Genomic DNA, 19,635 nt, shown 5'->3' with positions numbered 1-19,635 from the left:
CACCGGGAGCCAATGTGGTTCGTTCTATGTGATTGTTTAAACATAAGTTTAATGCTGATGGATCTCTCTCTAGATACAAAGCTCGGTTAGTTGCTAACGGGCGTAGTTAACAACGGGGGATAGAATGTGATGAGACTTTCAGTCTAGTTGTCAAACCGGCCACCATACGTACCGTTCTTAGCTTGGATGTCTCCAGAAACTGGCCTATTCACCAGCTCGATGTGAAGAATGCATTTCTTCATTGCCACCTTCATGAGACTATTTACATGCACCACACTCCAGGCTTTCGGGATCCCCAACACCCGGATCATGTATGTCATCTCCAACGATGCCTCTACGGCCTCAAACAAGCTCCCCGGGTATGGTTTCAGCGGTTTTATCAACATGTTCTTCGCATAGGGTTCCATCATAGTCTCACAGATTCATCCCTATTATTTATCAGCATGGAGTCGATACTGCCTATCTCTTACTCTATGTTGATGATATTGTTTTGACTGCGTCTTTTTCCGATTTGCTTCAGTCCATCATTACTTAGCTTCGCAGAAAATTTACCATGACTGATCTTGGTCCTATCAATTATTTTCTTGGGATCATTGCTACCCAATCTTCTAAGGGTCTCTTTCTCTCTCAACGAAAATATGCATCTGAGATCCTTGATCATACTCATATTCTTCAATGTAATCCATCTCGTACGCCTGCGGAGACTACACACAAGCTTGATGCCACTGGTCCTCCTATCGCTGACCCCTTCTCCTATCGTAGTCTTGTCGGGGCTCTTCAGTATCTCATCTTCATACGCCCGGACATTGCCTATGCCGTTCAGCAGATTTGTCTCTTTATGCATGATCCCCAAGAGCCTCATCTACATGCTCTAAAACGTATTTTACGTTACATTCGAGGGACTCTTGACCATGGCATTTAGATTTACATCTCTCCCATGTCCAATCTTCATGCTTACTCTGATGCAGACTGGGGAGGATGCCCTGTTTTGCGACGGTCGACCTCGGGTTACTGTGTACTTTTGGGTGACAATCTCATATCTTGGTCTTCTAAGCGACAAGGAGTCATTTCCCGGTCCAGTGCCGAAGCAGAGTACCATGGCGTTGCTAACATTGTAGCAGAGACATGTAGGGTTCGTAGCTTACTTAGAGAGATCCAATGTCCGCCCGCCAAAGCTGCTATCATCTATTGTTACAACATCAACTTAGTTTACATAACGTTCAACCCAGTCCAACACCAACACACCAAACACATAGAGATTGACATTCACTTCGTGTGTGATCTTGTTGCTTGTGGTGTTTTTTGTGTCTTTCATGTTTCGTCTTCTGCTCAATATGCAGACATTTTAACAAAATGTCTTCCGACTGAGCTCTTCATCGATTTCAAGACTAGTTTGAACATTCGGAAAGCTCCTCCTGATCAAACTGCAGGGGGTGTTAGCGAAATCATATTTATTATAGACTTTATTAATATTACTTAGCCTATTACTTTGTTATATGTATGTATTGCCCCTCTTTGTATTAGCCCATTGTAATCCTTGTATGTATTTATACAGTAATACATCTCAATTCATTGGAAAATACGATGACTAACAGACTCATAATTTCTACCTGTTAAATGCTCATGAGAACATCCATATATAAAGGATTGGAGATTACAACTTTAGGTTTTGTCTAATTATTGCAATATAGTTGTCGGTGACTTGGTTTCCTTTGAATTGTAGTATGGTCGTTATAATCTCGATTCAATTGTGTTTCCATACATTAACATATGATTATGAAATTCCCAAATTGATAGTGATCGATGGTGCTTCATAATCCCTGTTGTCATTACTTTATATGTTTAAGATGAACGACAACATATATGAAGGAAAAGATATTGGTTGTAATGATCTCCAAATGTGAAGGAGAAGAGGACCTCATAGAAAAAACAATACAACTGTAAAAAAATGACTACGAAGAAGAATTAAGGTTTAATCTATTAAAAAAACAAGCCAAAAGAAAATGCTCAAAAATAATAACATAAATTTTGTTCTATGGTATGTGCATTGTTGGTTCGTTATTTAGCAATAAACAAGTATCTTACATTTAACTTGTAAACGATTACTTTAATATATAATATATCAATAGAGAAATAACTGTTACATACAATTACGTAAAACAACTAAATATACATAAAATAGGAATAACAACATAAAGAATATTGGGAACAATATGCTAGATAAGTTTTTCTTGGAGAACGAGTCTCAAGGTGCGTTCACTTCGCCATTATCGTTAAACATTGTTATTTATATAATTATATCTAAGCGTTCACTTCGCCATTATCGTTAAACATTGTTATTTATATAATTATATCTAATTATATCTAATCTCCATATGGTAATATATATCATCAATAATCGTCTGCTTTTTATGATTTTGAGACATATGGCATTACATATAGCCGATCATGACTATGGTGAAAGTCCAAATATCGTCAAGTATATCATAGTTACTTGTTGTCTCATACAACATGTGATGAGTAGGGACACAAGAAACATAAAAAGAATTTAAATAGGTAAATATTGCATTTGGATGAATATGAAGCGTCCATTTAATTCTTATTGTTGCACATAAAGCAAACAAACAACTTATAAGGATGAATGCATTTGTAATCATTGTACAATATATTATCATTGAGTTACAAGATGTTTATAACGAATATTATAGAATCTTCAATGAATTTGGTCGTCTCTATTCTCATAAGATCATCTAAACAAATATCATCAGGCACCAACTACATCGGTACCTTATAATTTTTAAACATTATAGTAGGTGGGAATAAGTGGGACAGATGATCTCCCTATTGATGGTTGAGAGAATGTGTTTTAGGGTACTGTATTATTCAACTACTTTTTTTTTTTGTAATGTAACTGTTCGTTCTCTAGTATTATTGTTTGGTGATACATTTTTTATAATTGTGTGTAAAAACATAAATAAAAGTAGAGATCCAACTTCATAAACCTTTGATTCCATAATAAGAGCATTTGTCATAAACAATCAGTTGTCTTGTACCCAAGTAAAAGATCCATATATACTCATACGTGAAACTAGGTAGTAATCTAGTATCAATTCACTTCCATTGCTTCTCGATCTTGCATCATACCTATCAATTACCAACATTTACATTCGTCGTCATTAAAAGAGTTCTACAATCATTCCATATCATTCTTTAGGTTTTTTTTATTACCGTTTATTTGTTACATAATCACAAACTTTTCATATTTAGACAATTTACTGTCAGATTTTTCAGATTTTGTATTAAATTGTAGCTAGGTAGCTCACATATTATTTAGTATAAAGATGTACCTAAAGTCATAAACTAATTACATCACAAGGATTTCGAGTACAACACATCATTTGTGTCATATACGTTGTAAATAACAACTTACTTTATTTTTCTTTTTACCGAAATAATCTAGCAATTGATTTTTAATTCTCATAAACATGCCATGACTATATTATTCTAATTCATCTGACATTATTATAATACCTAAACATATATCATAAAAATTTAAACTAATTTGGGGCAAAATTTTCATATTTTGACCATTTAACTTATTTCTTTATTTTCATATTTTACTTTAGAGTAAGTTACATGAATGGTCCATGTGGTTTGGGGTAGTTTGCATGTTATTTTCCATGACTTTTTTCTAACTCGGGTCATCCTTACGACTTGTTTGTTTATGGATTAGTCCCTACCAAGCATGAAATGTCATTAATATTCTTTCTTATTCTTTTTAATAATATTATCTTATTAGAAAAAAAAAAAAAAAAACATATAAAAATACATATGGGTGTCATTCGATCCCATCTAACACTTCTGAAAGGCTGAAACCTCAACCTTAAGCTCATATGATGTATCGATTTCATCTATGTTTGAAACCACATTACCAGATGCCACATACACTGTCCCCGAAAGATTTACATGCGACGACTAAACCGCCACTGACTACTTGACCCTCGAGCCTCTGTGTGTGTATCTTTCTCATTTCAACTTCTCTAAGAAGAAAAAGTCACTGTCGGTTAGATCGAAGGTTTCATCGCAAGTATATCTTTGATTTTTTTCACTTGAGATTTAATTTAAGATTCATCGCAAGATAATCTGAAACTCAAACCCGCTTGAGGTTTAGTTGGAGATGCTTGCCGTCGAGATCTCTCTTTTTCTTTTTCTATCTCTCTCTCTCACACACATACAATCTCTCTCTCTCTCTCTCTCTCTCTCTCTCTCTCTCTCTCTTTCTCTCTCTCCCCCCTCCCTATTGGCATCACAACAATTTTGGATTCCTAAGTTCAAATTTAACTAAGCAACGAGATCTGAAATTTGATTTTAGTGGGGGATTCACATGTGCATTTCAAATATGAGTTTAATTTTAAGATCTCTCATGGTTTTGAATCTTAGGTTTGATTTTAAGGTATGTAAATCGGTGGTGAATGATGATGGTAGACTGTGGTGACTGATGGTGTTTGTCGGAAGGAACAATGATTATTGTAGTGGTTGTTAAATCTTTGAATAAGAAGGGTGTAAGTGCATATCATGTATGATCAACGTGTCCCAATACATAAATAAACGCAATAACATATATAAATAGATAATAAAAAGTAATAAAACATTAGAAAAAATAAATGAATAAGAGCAAAATGATTTTTTATGTATAACATCCTGAGATTTGGCAGGTATTCTCGAACCCTCTTCTATCATTTCCTTGTCATTATGGTCCTTGGAGGTTGGAAGTGAAGAGCTAAAATAAGATTAAGGACCAAGTTGCAACTTGAGCCAAAAAGAGAGTACGCCGCGCGTACTTAAGGGTACGCTAAGCGTATAGGGTCCGCCTTAGTACGTCGGGTGTACACTTGAGTACGCTGGGCGTACTAATGACTGGATGAAACCGTAATATTTAGGGTTTGGGGCCTATGTAAGCAACATGATGAGCACCCACATCTCTTTTACCTCAGCCTCCACAGATCAAACTCGTGTCTCTCAAACCATAGCCTCCCCTTTTGTGTGTTATGTTTTTGAGTGCTTAAAGAGGAAAACCATTGCATCAAGAGTTGGAGGAAGAGATCAAGCTTGTAGATCTGAAGTTAGCTTGTGTTCAAGAAGCTCCATAAGGTATAAAGTTCCAAAATTTATGCATGTATACACAGATCTCATCATTTTACTTTATTAGAAGCATTTCTTGTCCCAAAAGCCATAAAGTGGTGCATGTTGTGATTTGGTTGAAAAGAGCTGGCCTTCCAGGCTCTTGAATGGGACATTGAATGATAAAAATAAGGTCCCATTTTTTGTATGTATCCCATGCAAGAGAAATAAGGTCTTAATAGATTAAGACCAAGCAATAAGAACTTCATGCACGTCCAAAATGATAAAGTTCATGACTTTATGGATCCTAGGAATGTTAGGTCTCTGGATCTGAGGTTTGGGCTTAAGTGCTTAAGCCATTAAGCACTTAATAAGGTTTTGGAAAAACATAGCATACGCCCAGCGTAAATCCAGTACACCCAGCGTACTGGGTCAACCACCCCGATGGTGGTCAACGTTGGATGAGTATGCCCCGCATACCTCCTCTGTTGGGCTTTTGTCTAATGGACTTTGGGCTTGGACCGTTAATGGACTAGATGGATTTAGGCCGTTGTTGGACTCTATAAATAAGGTGTTTTGGGCCAGGTAATTGTAGTGGATCATGGATTTAGGCCCAACTAGGAGGATGGGCCCTGGTGAGTTATTAATTAACTCTTTGATTGATTAGATCTTTGTAACAGGTATGTGATGAACGTAAAAACAGTGAACAAAACATAAGTATGAATCAAGATGTGTCGAATGATTAGATTACTCGATCCTCAGCAGAGCTCGACTAAGAACTTCCACTGTAGAGGATTCTAGGGTTACTAAAACAAGAACGATAAATCTGCTGAACAATAATACTCTCATCGTTACTAATCGTCCTTTTGTTCTAGGATGCATGCAAGCATCTATATATACTAAACCCTACAAAACTCACGGATGGACAGGCCCATACCAGAGATATATATTGGACTAGCTAACGATCCCAATAGACGCAACACAAAATACGACCCAACAATCTCCCCCTTTGCGTCAAATTGGAGCGAGACTACTTCTTCTTCTTGCTTGGGCCAGCAGCGGGAGCCTTCTTTACGATATCAAACAGACATGTGATAAGAGCAAGGATAGTCTGTCTGAACCGAATGTACCATTGAATCATATCATCAAAGTACTTGATATCATCCGTTGTGTTCTGCTTGCATCGATGGATGATCCCTAAAACGTGTTCCAAACATGCAGTGGTGTAGAGATGTTTGTCTGCCAAGGCGAAAAGGCATTTCTGTCCTTCGTTCCTGGTAAACATGACGGAGTTTCTCTTTGGGTCAATCTTCCCCATCTGCATCATGTTGAGATCACTGGCAGAGCCAACAGGAGATATGGTAGGCTTCTTCTTAAATACGCTCGCAATCTCCTGATCCATCAAAGCAACTTCCATGATATAGCATACAAGCATCCTCTTAAAATGGTCGATGATCGGACCATATTCAGCTTCGTTTGTAAGAAGGATGTTGTGCAAGATAATCCAATCATGGGGATTAAGGTTGGGAAAATCTGCAAGTGAGATGGCATGTTCGGCTTTGGCAGATCCCCTTAGTACCTTGAACCGAACGTTGGTGAAGTTGCCTTCCTTGTACGGCTTCAGGACCCGAACATTGACAATTTTCTGAGCGCTCCAAGTCTGGTATTGGGGTTGAGCGGCCTTTAGATAAAATTCGATTAAGTCCCGATCAACCTGTGGATGAGGATGAGGGAACTCTGCAATGTTGTCAAAGGCATGAAAAACAAACGCCTTTCGGGTCAGTGGCATGTCGAACTGTGAGTCGACAGTGTTAGAACGATCTAAAGAGATCACGGGTTCTAGCCACAAGATACTTGGTGTGTCAATGGCTTCTTTAATCATCATCTCAAGAGTCCACGGAGGAAAAAGAGTTTTCCTGCTCTCAAGAAGGTCGTGGGCTTCTTTTTGTCTTCTTTCGACTTCTTCAGCCTCTCTAGCCACACGAGCACTGATGTCAGCCTCTTTATCTCGACCTTGACGCTTCAGAAGGTCGGCAATTGTCTCTTTATCATCATCATCACTCTCCTCAGCAATATTTTTGCCTTTGTCTTTCACACCAGAACCGGAGGCTTGGCCTACTGGAGGAGGTTCGGTTGTGTGAGTTGCTGAAGTAGGAGGTGGTTGAGACACTTGTTCTTTTTCTCCCCCTTGTTTCGGAATGGACACGAAATCAAGGAGCCCCTCAATTTTGCTGAGTAGAGAAAGGGCGGGAGCGAGCTTCTCTGCAAGGGTACGACGTACTGAATAATTGATGATTGGGTCATGTGCTTCAAGGATGTTGGAGATAGCAGAGTGGACATCCGAAACACACGATTTAACCACCTCTCTTTCAGATCGAAGAGATTCAATCTCCTGTTGACAGTTGGAGATTTGAGTACTCTTGACCTTCAGAGCGGTAGTCTTCCTTGCGACAGCATCCATGAGAGAGTTCTCGGCAGCTAAGTCTTCTTGAAGCTTGGAGAGACGCTCCTCAATGGTGGTTCTGAAAGCTGAGTTGTCGTCAGAGATGGTTTGACGAAGCGAAGCGAACGAATTCAGCTCAGAAGCGACTGATGTAGCCAACTGGTTGATAATGGGTTCCAGCGTAGTCTTGGTGGCTTCAGCACTTTCCTGTAAAGATTTCAACAAGAAAGAAGCATCAGTGAATAGTTTATCGACTTTTTCGGTCGCTGCCTCACAAGCTTTGGTTGAGGCATCTATGGCTGCAGTGGCGGAATCAAGGGAAACTTGATGAGCTTTGGAAAAAGCGTCAACAATTTTCGGAATTGCAGCTTCAGATATGGAGGACTGAGATGAGGAAGACGAAGCGATGAGCGAATCAATTTTGTCATGTAGCTCCTTGAGATGTCTCTTTGTGACAGGTGCATCGTCATCGTCGTCACTTTGAACTTGAAACGGACTATAGTAGACCGAATCAAAAGTCATATTCTCCCCGCCAAGGAATGGTTCTTCTTCCTCTGAAGCATGAGCAGGAGAAGATGGTGGTGGTGAAACTGTAGGCTCGGTAGTAGTAGTAGTTTCGGGTTGGGTGGTGTGTTCGGTTGTTGGTGTGGGTTCGGGTGCTGAGGTGGTTTTTGGTGCGTCAGTATGAACCCCCGTATCAGATACGTTGGCTCTAACATCTGCAGTGGTGGTGGTTGTTGCTTCGGTAAAGATTGGTGGTGGTATTGGGATGGAAGTAGGTGGTATTTGAGTGGTGGAGGTTATGGGGGGAATAGAAATAGGAATTGTAATGGGTGGAGAAGAGATAGGAGAAGTAGAAATATGTATCTCTGGGGTAGGCGAACGTGGTGGAGTGTTGCCACGTTGAGATCCATCCGAATCAGAACCCTCGTCCTCAGATTCGCTTGAGGATGAAGCAATAATCAACTTTCGTCGCGGTTGGGTTTTTCTCATCTTATGCGGTGGAGACTGAGCAGCCTTAGTGGGTTTCCTTTTCTTGGGAGATGGGCCTTTTGCTCCCTTTGCCACCTGTTTTTCCTTATCAGCTTTCTTGCCTCTAGGAGCAGGCTTGTCAGCGTCATGAATTGATTTCAGCATCTCTGGAGTAAGATCCCTCGGACCAGAACGTCTGAACTCCTTATACGTTTGAATGATCCGGCTGTCAGCAGGAACATCACCATACATCGTTTCCAAGATAGACCCGTTGAAGGGAAATTTCGAAGCATCCAACACAATGATCTTCGTGGTATGGAAAGTACCAATCGAAGACATTGGAGCACCAACGACAATGGGAACGTGGTACTTGTCCATCACCCATTTCGTGACAATAGTCCAGAATCGGGCATAAGAAATCTCTGAGTTTCGAGAAGTCGAAGAGAGACTCTGAATGAGTTGTTGCCATAGGACCGACCCGTAGTCCATGTTGATGCCAATGTAGATCCCGTACATGATGGAGAGAAATAAATGACTTGCCCCATCGGATCCAGCACTTCGTTTAGATAAAACCTTGAAAAGAACAGTGAACATTCCATTCCACTGAGGGGGCAGACACGACTTCTTGAATTTCGTGACAGTAGTGAGCACCTCAGTGTACCCCATGTTGTAGAACATGTTAAACAGATGACCCATTGGAATGGTTTCCGGATTAACCCTCGAAGAATTAGGGGCAAACCCTAACAGCATACAGAACCTCTGTTTGGAAATCGACGCCTTGTGCTCAAAGACATCGAAGAAAATCTTGTCGACGACCTTGTCGTAGTGAGCCGTGGCAAAGATTTGTGACAGGAACTCCATTGGAACAACTTCAGCCCTGGTAAGAGCAGGAGCGATTGGCGAGAACTTCAGGCATTCGATGACGGGAAACATGAAAGCGTCGTACGCCTGAGGAGTGAGATCAATGATCAAACTCTGCTGGGGACGAATAGGCAAGATGTGAGAGGTCGCGTGAACAGATGAAGAATCCGCCATTGTTGAGATGAAAGTGGGAGAGATGATGAACAGTAGAGGTTTAGAGGAATTTCTTGCTTTCTGAGAATTTAGGTGCAGTAAAGAGGTAAACGGTGGATCACATTACCTTTTATACTGTGGGTAAAGGAGAGAGAAAGATCTTTCCCAAATCTTCAATTGAAAAACGAAGGGTTTTTCGGAGGTGACTGACGCGTGACAGTTGGGTTTGACGATGATCACGCGGGAGAGAGAGTGTCAATCCCTAATTACACGCTTTCCCATCAGGCGCCGTTTGGAGATGAAACGGTTCCTATCCGCACGCTTTTCCCTGTTGCGCCGTTTGAAATCAAATCGATTGGACTCCCGCCTGAGTCAACATTTCGTCATCTTATCCCTTTAGAGTGAAACGACATCTTTAAAATAAAATCGCCACGTGGATCAATATTAACCACAACTTTTGATAACAGCCAACCCAATTAAAATTCCTTAGAATTAATGAAACCAGAATTTTGGAAAATCAAAAAGATTTTCGTGCTGAGTGTGTAAAAGAAAAAGAAATAAAGCAACACTTTTAAGGGATTATGTGATGTCAATAAAGACACGAAACACTGGATCCCGGGCATGAATCTCTTCCTTCAAAGTCAAGAGAGACTTTAAAGTGTTTGTGTGGTTTCCCGTTGAATAACGATCAGACACTTATTAAGAAGTGTTGAAAGGCTTCTTTTAATTAGGCTTATGAGGTGGCTTTCGCTTCGATTCATAATTGCTGATCTTGATATAAGATAGAAATCGAACGAAGTACTTGTGAGACCAGTGTAGTCTGTTTGAACAAGTAGGTTGGAGATAATTTAAGTGGCAAGGTAAACTAATGTATGTGAAATCTCAAAAAAAAAATTAAAACTAGATCCCAAGGGAAGAAATGTTATTGGATTTAACAATTTCATAGGAATCACTCAAAAGAAAAATAGAGATTTCATGTTGTACTCCCATGGATAAGTTCGTCAATTCATTAGTGAAAGCTAGAGCAAGTTAATTGTTCACCGTCAATGCATAGTAGGTATTGAATTGTGGGTTTCACTTAGCACGTAGTGACACGAAGCTAAGATCATGAACACAGAAATTGTGCAACCATAAACCTCAGTGGTAATGTCTGAGAGTCTCAAGGGTTACGTTTGTGAAACGAGTGAGATGGAGAAAAATGATGTAGATGGTGTAAAGAAACCCAAAGTACATCTGCTATGAAAAATAGGACTAAGCAGAAAACTCTTTTCTCATGTGAGAAGAGAGTTAGGTAGCTCATGATTAGAATAAATATGAGAGCCTAATTGGGAAGACAGGGTTTGTTTGTACCAAGTCAGTAAGACTTTTATTCAGAATCAGATGAGGCTTTGGTCACATACAACAGCATGCTTCTAGGGACACTTAGCTAGTGAAATAAGTTAACCACAATGAAATAAATAAAATAAAATAATAAAATAATAATAAAATAAAATAAATATAAAAGCCAAAATAAAAAATATTTTTGGAGTTTTTGAATTTACGAAAAAAAAAATTTGGAATTTTTGATCGAAATAAATAAGACATAAAAAAAATGTTGCAACCGAACCCAAGCATTCGGTTTATTTCGGTTGAGAAAACTTTGGAACCGAACCCGAGCGTTCGGTCTATTTCGGGTGAGAAAAATTTTGTAACCGAACCCGAGCGTTCGGTCTATTTCAGCACACCAGATCAAGACCCGAACCCGAACGTTCGGTCTATTTCGCTTCTTACGTTTGATCTTGAGAGGTAATTTTTGGTACTGACTCCGATTCCATCATTCCAAGACCTTGTAGAATTTTGTTGAAAAAAGCTTCAGGAAGAGCTTTGGTGAAGATGTCAGCCAGTTGATCAGTGGTTCGAACAAAATAAATTTCAACGTTCCCATCTTCCACATGATCCTTAATGAAGTGATACCTCAGTGCTATGTGCTTAGTCTTGGAGTGTTGCACTGGGTTATGACAGATCCTAATTGCACTTTCAGAGTCGCAATATAGTGGGATCTTTTTCATATTGAGTCCATAGTCCTGGATTTGGCTTTGGATCCAAATCACTTGAGATGTACAGAAGGCAGCTGCGATGTATTCTGCTTCAGCTGTAGACAGAGATACACAAGTCTGTTTCTTTGATTGCCAGCTAACCAACTTCCCGTCAAGGAATTGGCAGCCTCCAGTGGTGCTTTTCCTGTCTAGTCCACAACCTCCAAGGTCTGCATCTGAGTAGGCTTGAACGAAGAAACCTGAGTTTGATGGATACCATAAGCCGAGAGAGGTAGTTCGTTTCAGATACCGGAGATTGTTCTTCACTGCAAGCATATGAGGTTCACGAGGATTCGCCTAAAATCTAGCACAGTAGCAAACAGAAAACATTATATCAGGCCTGCTAGCAGTAAGGTACATTAGAGAACCGATCATCTGGCGATATAGTGTAATATCGACTGCTGGCTTGTCCCAGGATGGAGTGAGCTTGGTGTCGAACGCCATTGGAACTTTAACCTTTGAGTCTCCTATCATGCCGAATTTAGCAAGGAGAGTCTTGGTGTAAGCTTCCTGGTTAATAAAGATGCCTTCGGGTCCCTGTCTAATATTTAAGCCAAGGAAAAAGTTAATAGGACCCATTGAGCTCATTTCAAATTTAGTCTCCATCAGCTTTCTGAATTTAGCCGTTAAGCTAGGATTCGTTGAGCCGAAGATGATATCATCGACATAAATTTGAACAATCATAAGGTGGTTACCTTCCTTCTTACGAAAGAAGGTTGGGTCAACCGAACCTTGTTTGAATTTGGACATCTTTAAAAACTTGGTTAGCGTTTCATACCAGGCTCTAGGTGCTTGTTTCAGTCCGTATACCGCTTTGTCCAGAATATAGCAGTGATTGGGGTACTTTTCATTCACGAATCCCGGAGGTTGCTCCACGTACACCGTTTCTTCAAGTTCTCCATTTAGAAATGCGCACTTCACGTCCATTTGGTAGACCTCAAAGCTCTTGTGTGCAGCATAGGCAAGAAATATTCGAACAGATTCCAGCCTAGCTACAGGAGCAAAAGTTTCCTCATAATCGATTCCTTCCTCCTGGCAGTATCCTTTCACAACCAGACGAGCTTTGTTTCTTATTAAATTGCCTTCCTTGTCCATTTTATTCCTAAAGACCCATTTGAGACCAACAACCGAGGCATCTTGAGGAGTTGGAATGAGGCGCCAAACTTTATTTCTTTCGAACTCATTAAGTTCGTCTTGCATAGCTTGAACCCAATCAGAGTGATCAAGAGCAGTATTTACTGTCTTCGGTTCAACTTTTGAGACGAAAGAGTTAAACATGCAGAACTCTACTTTTGAGAACAAAGATGCTTGCTTTGCCTTCAGTTGAGATCGGGTCAAGACCTTTTCAGAGACATTTCCCACTACCTGTGAAACAGGATGATCTCTGGTCCATTTGACAAGAGGAGGGTAATTCGGATCATAGGATGGATCCAATTCAGCATTTACCATCTCTTCTAATTCAGATTGATTGTCATCATCATAAAACATATTGGAATTCTCCCCCTCGACTGATGAGCTTTCAGGGGTATCTTGACTTTCTGGTGCTACAGGAGTTTCGGGAGCATTTGGGCTTTTGGTAGCAACAGTACCTTCGGGTGCAGTAGAGCTTTCGGGTGCATTTGAGCTTTCGGGAGCTACAGTACTTTCGGTTGCAGCTGGAGAAGAGTTCTCCCCCTCAACCTGTGAACTTGGCAGTTTTGATGAAGATGGATTCTCCCCCTCAACTAAAGCACTGTGCTGAGAAGATTCATTTAGAACCGATTCTCCTTCACCCAGTCGTTTGGCAGCGTCATCGACGATTTGCTTCAGATGGTCAACTTTGTTGTCTGCTGCATTGGCTTCTGAGAGAGTAGCCTTCTCCGGTTCATCGAATAACTCCACAAATTGCTCAAACAAATTTGCAATCGAGGCTGTGACTTGGCCTGTTTGAGAAAAGATTTCTCCAATTGATTCTTTTGTGGCCTTCAGCTTCTTGACATAGCTGTCATCGAAAGTCACATAATACGTTTCTTCAATCTTCCTCGAACGCTTGTTTAAAACCCTGTATGCTTTCGAAGTAAGAGAGTATCCCAGAAAAATTCCTTCATCGGATTTAACGTCGAACTTGTTACGATGATCTTTAGAATTGAAGATAAAGCATCGAGAGCCGAATACGTGGAAGAATTTGACGTTTGGCTTTCTGTTTTTGATGATCTCATAAGGAGTAAGAGTGAAACGCTTATTGAGATAGGACCTGTTCTGCGTAAAACATGCTGCAGCAATAGCATCAGCCCAGAAATATAGAGGTAGAGAAGCGAAACTTAGCATGGTTCGGGCCGCCTCACACAAAGATCGGTTTCATCTTTCGACAATTCCATTTTGTTGAGGGGTGTAGGGAGCTGAGAAGTTGTGACTGGTTCCTTTTTCTGCTAAAAAGTCTTCAAATTCTTTATTCTTGAACTCTAGCCCATTGTCGCTTCTGATGTTGCGAACGACTTTCCTCATTTGCACTTCAACCTGCTTGATAAACATCTTTAGCTTGAGATTTGCCTCAGATTTGTGCTTTAGAAAGAACACCCATGTAAAGCGTGAAAAGTCATCAACAATAACAAGAATATACTTGCTACCGCCAATGCTTTCGATAGAAGATGGTCCACATAAGTCAATGTGAATTAACTCAAGTGGTTCAACGACTTTAGTGTTGATTATGGATGGGTGACTTTGACGACTCTGCTTCCCCATTTCACATGCAGCACACAACTGTTCTCGATCGAACTTGAGCAATAGAAGACCCCGAACATGACCTCCCGTGACAAGTTTGTTGATATCCTTGAAATTGAGATGGGAGAGCCTTTGGTGCCACAGCCAGCTTTCGTCATAATGTGCTTTGGATAATAGACAGATAGCTGGATTTCCTTTGATAGGTTTGAGATTGAGAGGAAACATTTCGCCTTTGCGCTCTGATTTGAGAATCACTCTTTTTGTTTTCTTCTCTATTATTTCCGAACCCTCATCATCAAATGAAACTTTAAGACCGGTACCTCCAACAAGCTGTGATACACTGATGAGGTTATGCTGTAGTCCTTCAACGTATGCAACTTTTCTAATCGTGAAGTCTCCATTTGTTATCATCCCATAACCTTTTATCGTGTCGTATGAGTTGTTCCCGAACTTGACATTCCCGCCGTTTGGAAGAGATCGGAATTCCCTCAGCTCTTCCTTCCTTCCGGTCAAGTGACGTGAGCAGATTTAGGAACCCAAAGTTTCTTGGGTCCACGTGAGCCTTTCACAGGAATAGGAATAGTAAGAGAAATGTCAACTAGATATGTTCTTTTTATTAAAGTTGTTTCATTTTTCTTCTTAATGGTGAAAACTTTAATTTTGTTGGGATTTGTTACAGTCGGTTTGGATTCAGGTTCAGGCGTTTGGGCCTTGGAATGCTTTTGATCATTCTTGACTGAGGAAACCTTCGATTTTCCTTTCAAATCTGTTGAAGATTTTGCATTTTGAGTTTGAACAGAATTAGATTTAGAATGGGGTTGAGAAGAATTAGAATGAGAGAATTTAGACTGAGAAGTTTTCTTGACTTGACGTTCTAGGTGGCCCTTTTGTTTTTGGTCATTAGTGGGACCGAACTTTGAACCTTGGCAGCTTTTGCTCTCGGAACCGAACCTATGCTTTTGGTAGCTGGTGTTCTCTGAACCGAACCTTTCCCTTCGGTTGTTATTCCTTTCTTGCGGTCTGTCTTCTCTTTTCTCTAAATTTCTGTCATGATCAGAAAAATGGGCGTTTTGAGATCGCCAGAACTGTTTCCGCTCTGAGAGATTCTTTTTGTATCTCAGATTCCTTTGCTTCTTTTGATCCTTCACTTGCTTCGGCTGTCTGTGGATGTTAGCTTTTTGCTTTTGCTTCCTGTCAGCCGGTTCACTTTGAACTGATGATGTTTCGCTTGAAGGAGTGACTTCTTCTATAGGAACTTCTTTTGTACCACTGGTACTTGGCACATCGAAGTTGTCAGGCTTGTTTAGTGGCTCTGGCACATATTTGCCTTTGGTTTTCCAGGACGTTCGCTCTGACAGACCAACAGTTTCGTCAGCATTATCTATAGGAGCAGACCAGAAAAATTCATCACAGCCATCTGCATTATCTTCGTTTACAATGGCGGTGAGTTCGGCTGTCTGATGTTCGGTTACTCCTGTGACCTTATACACCTGATTTGGTGTTGTTCTCACCTTTTGGTACACAACTGCCTTTTCTTCTAGAATCGGGGACTTATTTTAGGACAAACGAGCAAACTCCACAGAATTTTCAGAAATAAGATTTTTGTGGTTTTCGGGTTCACTCTTGACAAACTCAGAACAGTCGACTTCATCCTCTACATAAATTTCACTCATATCATCATCCTCATTGAGCTCAGATGCGTTTTCAACATCAATTTTATTTTCTAAGCTTAAGTTGGCATTCAATGAGTCAAACTTTTGTATGGTTTCGGTCTTTAGTTTCAGTTTATCGTTTTCATCCAAAAGGTTTTTCAACATGTCCTTATGGTCCTTGGACTTTATAAAAGATTCGATTTTGTCCAGACCATACATATACGTAGGATTCACATCATCAGACGAAACTACACTTTCACAATTATATGCTTCAGTGTCGATTTCATCTTCCTTAAATTCAAGGAAGGGTAAAATCATGCGATGAATTTTCTGCCCTATTTCACAGTTCAAGTGAAGTTGAGTGATGTTAGCATAAAGACGTTTAGCAATTAAACAAAAGACATTTCTTTGTTTCAAAAGTTTTAAATTGTCTCTTTGCAAATAAATGTTTTCATCTTTGGTTTTAATAAGCTCCAACTCCTTCAGCTCTATCCACATCCTCCGTTCCTCACTCTTGGAAGACACCCTGCTTATTTGGTCAGTTAGGTTAGAATTGGTGACCTGTGTTTGAGTTAAACTGCTATCTAGATTTGAGATTCTTGAATTTAAGCTTTTTAATTCTTTTTCATACAAATTTTGTGGGACTTTAAATGAAACAAAAATGGATTGTACCTTCTTGATTAATTCATCAAGCTCATTGAACTGCACGCTGAGAGGTTTTGTTGTGAAGCATAGGTCCTCTCGCTCCTTGGTGCCCTCATTCCCACCATCCGTATTGTATCCCCTCATTTGAGATACATCTATCACCATCAAGCACTTCCTGCCGCTTTCTTCACCTCTTGCAACGTATGCCTTTCCATGAGATGGCTTCCTGACCTCATCATCCTCTGAGTCGGTTGACCAGACCTACACGCCACCGAACTCATCATCCGCTGCCAAACCCTGCACAATTAAAGCATTCATTGAAGGGTTAGCAGTAGCTTTCTTTCTCTTGATCTCTTCCAGCTTTTTCATCAACAAGGCCTCTTCATCTTTTTCCTCATCCTTCTCTGCCATTTTCTTTAGAACACAGTCTTTGGTATAGTGGTTCTTTCCTCCACAGTAGTAGCAGTTCACACCTGAATCTCCTTCAACTTTCGCCTCTTTCTTTGGTTCGTCTGTCTTCGATTCCTCCCTGGCCTTTTCAGAACTGTAGCTTCCCTGCCAATTTCGGTTCTTATTGGTCGGGAACCTTTTCTTAATGAACCTCTTTGGATTCGATACCATCATTGCATAGTCTTCAGAAGTAAGATCATAGTCTTCTAAATTGAGATCTTCATCTTCTACCACACTTTTGCTTTTGGACAAGAGTGCCAAGGACCCTAAACTGGAGACAACATTTTTCTCTTGTAAAACAATCTTTTCTTGGGATTTCAAAATCCCCACCAGCTTTGCCAACGAATAGGATTTAAATTGCTCATGAGCTTTAACAGTGGACACAACCGCTCTCCACTCGGATCTAAGGCCATTCAAAAAGGTTACTTTTTGCTCAATCAGCTTCCTTTCTATATCGTGTTTGATCATCTTGCTAAGAAGATGATTGAAACGATCGAACGTCTGAGTAACAGTTTCATATGAATTCTGCTTAAATTCACCAAAATCAGACAAAATCAGGGTCTGAATAGAATGCTCCAAATCTTCATCTGTAGAATATAGCTCTCGCAGCCTATCCCATATTTCTTTAGCAGTGCTGCATGAACTCACTAGCCTGAATGTATCTGATTGCAGAGCGAATCGAATCAGTCTCAATGCTTTAATGTTGCATTGAAACTTTTCCTTTTCGTCTTGAGCAATATCCTTTACGTCCTTTAACAGATCATTGTACTCCTTCTGAGTTTTAATGATTTTTGACGTTCCAGAGTGAGGAAATGGTCCAGAAACGATTGCTTCCCAAATAAGGTATCCATTCTCTTCCGATCCGATGACATAATCTTCAAATAGGGGTGTAAACGAGCCGAGCCGAGCCCGAGCATGACCAAGCTCGAGCTCGGCTTGTTTAATTTGAGGAAGCTCGAGCTCGAGCTCGAGCTCGATTCGAGCCTTAAAATGAAGCTCGAGCTCGGCTCATGAACAATTTAGTGGGCTCGCGAGCCTAATCGAGCCTAAACGAGCCTCTATGTATGTATGTATATATATATATATATGTGTGTGTGTGTGTGTGTGTGTGTGTATATATATATATATATAGAGGCTCGTTTAAGCTCGTTTAGGCTCGCGAGCCCCATTAATTGAAGCTCGGCTCGAGCTCATTTAGTAAATGAGCCTCATATCTAGGCTCGAGCTCGGCTCGGGCTCGTTTAATTCGATCTCGAGTCGAGCTTTTAACGAGTCGATCCCGAGTAGCTCACGAGTAGCTCGGCTCACTTACACCCCTATCTTCAAAGTGATGTGCCCAGACTTCGTAATCCTGGGTGTAAAGGATAGGAATCTTCGTCGTCGATCCAATGCTGTTAGAGATGTTGATGGGATTAGATTGTGACTCGTCCATGCTTGATCGTTTTTAACCTGTTTGAAAGATCAGACTTGTAATATTTAATATTAGGGCAAATAAATAAATGTTGAGTTACATCAATAATGGAGTGACGGCTCAATAAATATTAGTTAATGCGGAATAACCCTAATCACAAACTCTTTCACAGAAAAGATGTGTATGATTACACAGCCTCCTGCTCTGATACCAATTGGTGAGTTATTAATTAACTCTTTGATCGATTAGATCTTTGTAACAGGTATGTGATGAACGTAAAAATAGTGAACAAAACATAAGTATGAATCAAGATGTGTTGAATGATTAGATTACTCGATCCTCAGCAGAGCTCGACTAAGAACTTCCACTGTAGAGGATTCTAGGGTTACTAAAACAAGAACGATAAATCTGCTGAACAATAATACTCTAATCGTTACTAATCGTCCTTTTGTTCTAGGATGCATGCAAGCATCTATATATACTAAACCCTACAAAACTCACGGATGGACAGGCCCATACCGGAGATATATATTGGACTAGCTAACGAGCCCAATAGACGCAACACAAAATACGACCCAATAGGCCCAATTTAGTAAATTGGGCCAATAGTGGACTTTATATTTAGACTTTCAAGTCAAGGACTTGGTGTTGGGCCTTGGCCCAATAAAGAGAATGGACTAAATAAGGAATGTGGACACTTAGTCAAGGGAGTTATGTTGGGTATTAACCTAGTGCTTATTATGTGTCAGTTCGATATTTTCGGTGAGACAGAAGTCAGAGAGTTTCAGACTCAGCACTACTAGCGAGGTAAGTTATCCTCACTATATCAACAGGGTCTAAGGCACCAAGGCCGGCCCTTTATGGATTTGTATCCGAATTATTACATGATATGTTTTGCATCCTGGTAGTTAGGATGGTGATATGTTTATGCTTAGTGACCTGTTTTTTTCGGTATCCTTGTTATAGGATTATGCTATGTTAGTGACCTGGGTAGGTCGGTGTCCTGGTTAGAGGATGTTGCTATGCTATTTGATCTACTAGATTGGTTTGAATATTATTATGATAATGTAAGATATGTATGTGCACATGTTTGTTTGATTGGGGGTTGGGTTGAGGCTATCCTGCTTTGTGTTGAAGGCCAACATACCCAGT

This window comes from Lactuca serriola, chromosome 1, assembly GCF_051521515.1.
Source record: "Lactuca serriola cultivar US96UC23 chromosome 1, Lser_US96UC23_V15, whole genome shotgun sequence".
Classification (NCBI taxonomy): Eukaryota; Viridiplantae; Streptophyta; class Magnoliopsida; order Asterales; family Asteraceae; genus Lactuca; species Lactuca serriola.
The sequence above is the reverse complement of the archived record's forward strand: the minus strand, read 5'-3'. Positions refer to the sequence as shown.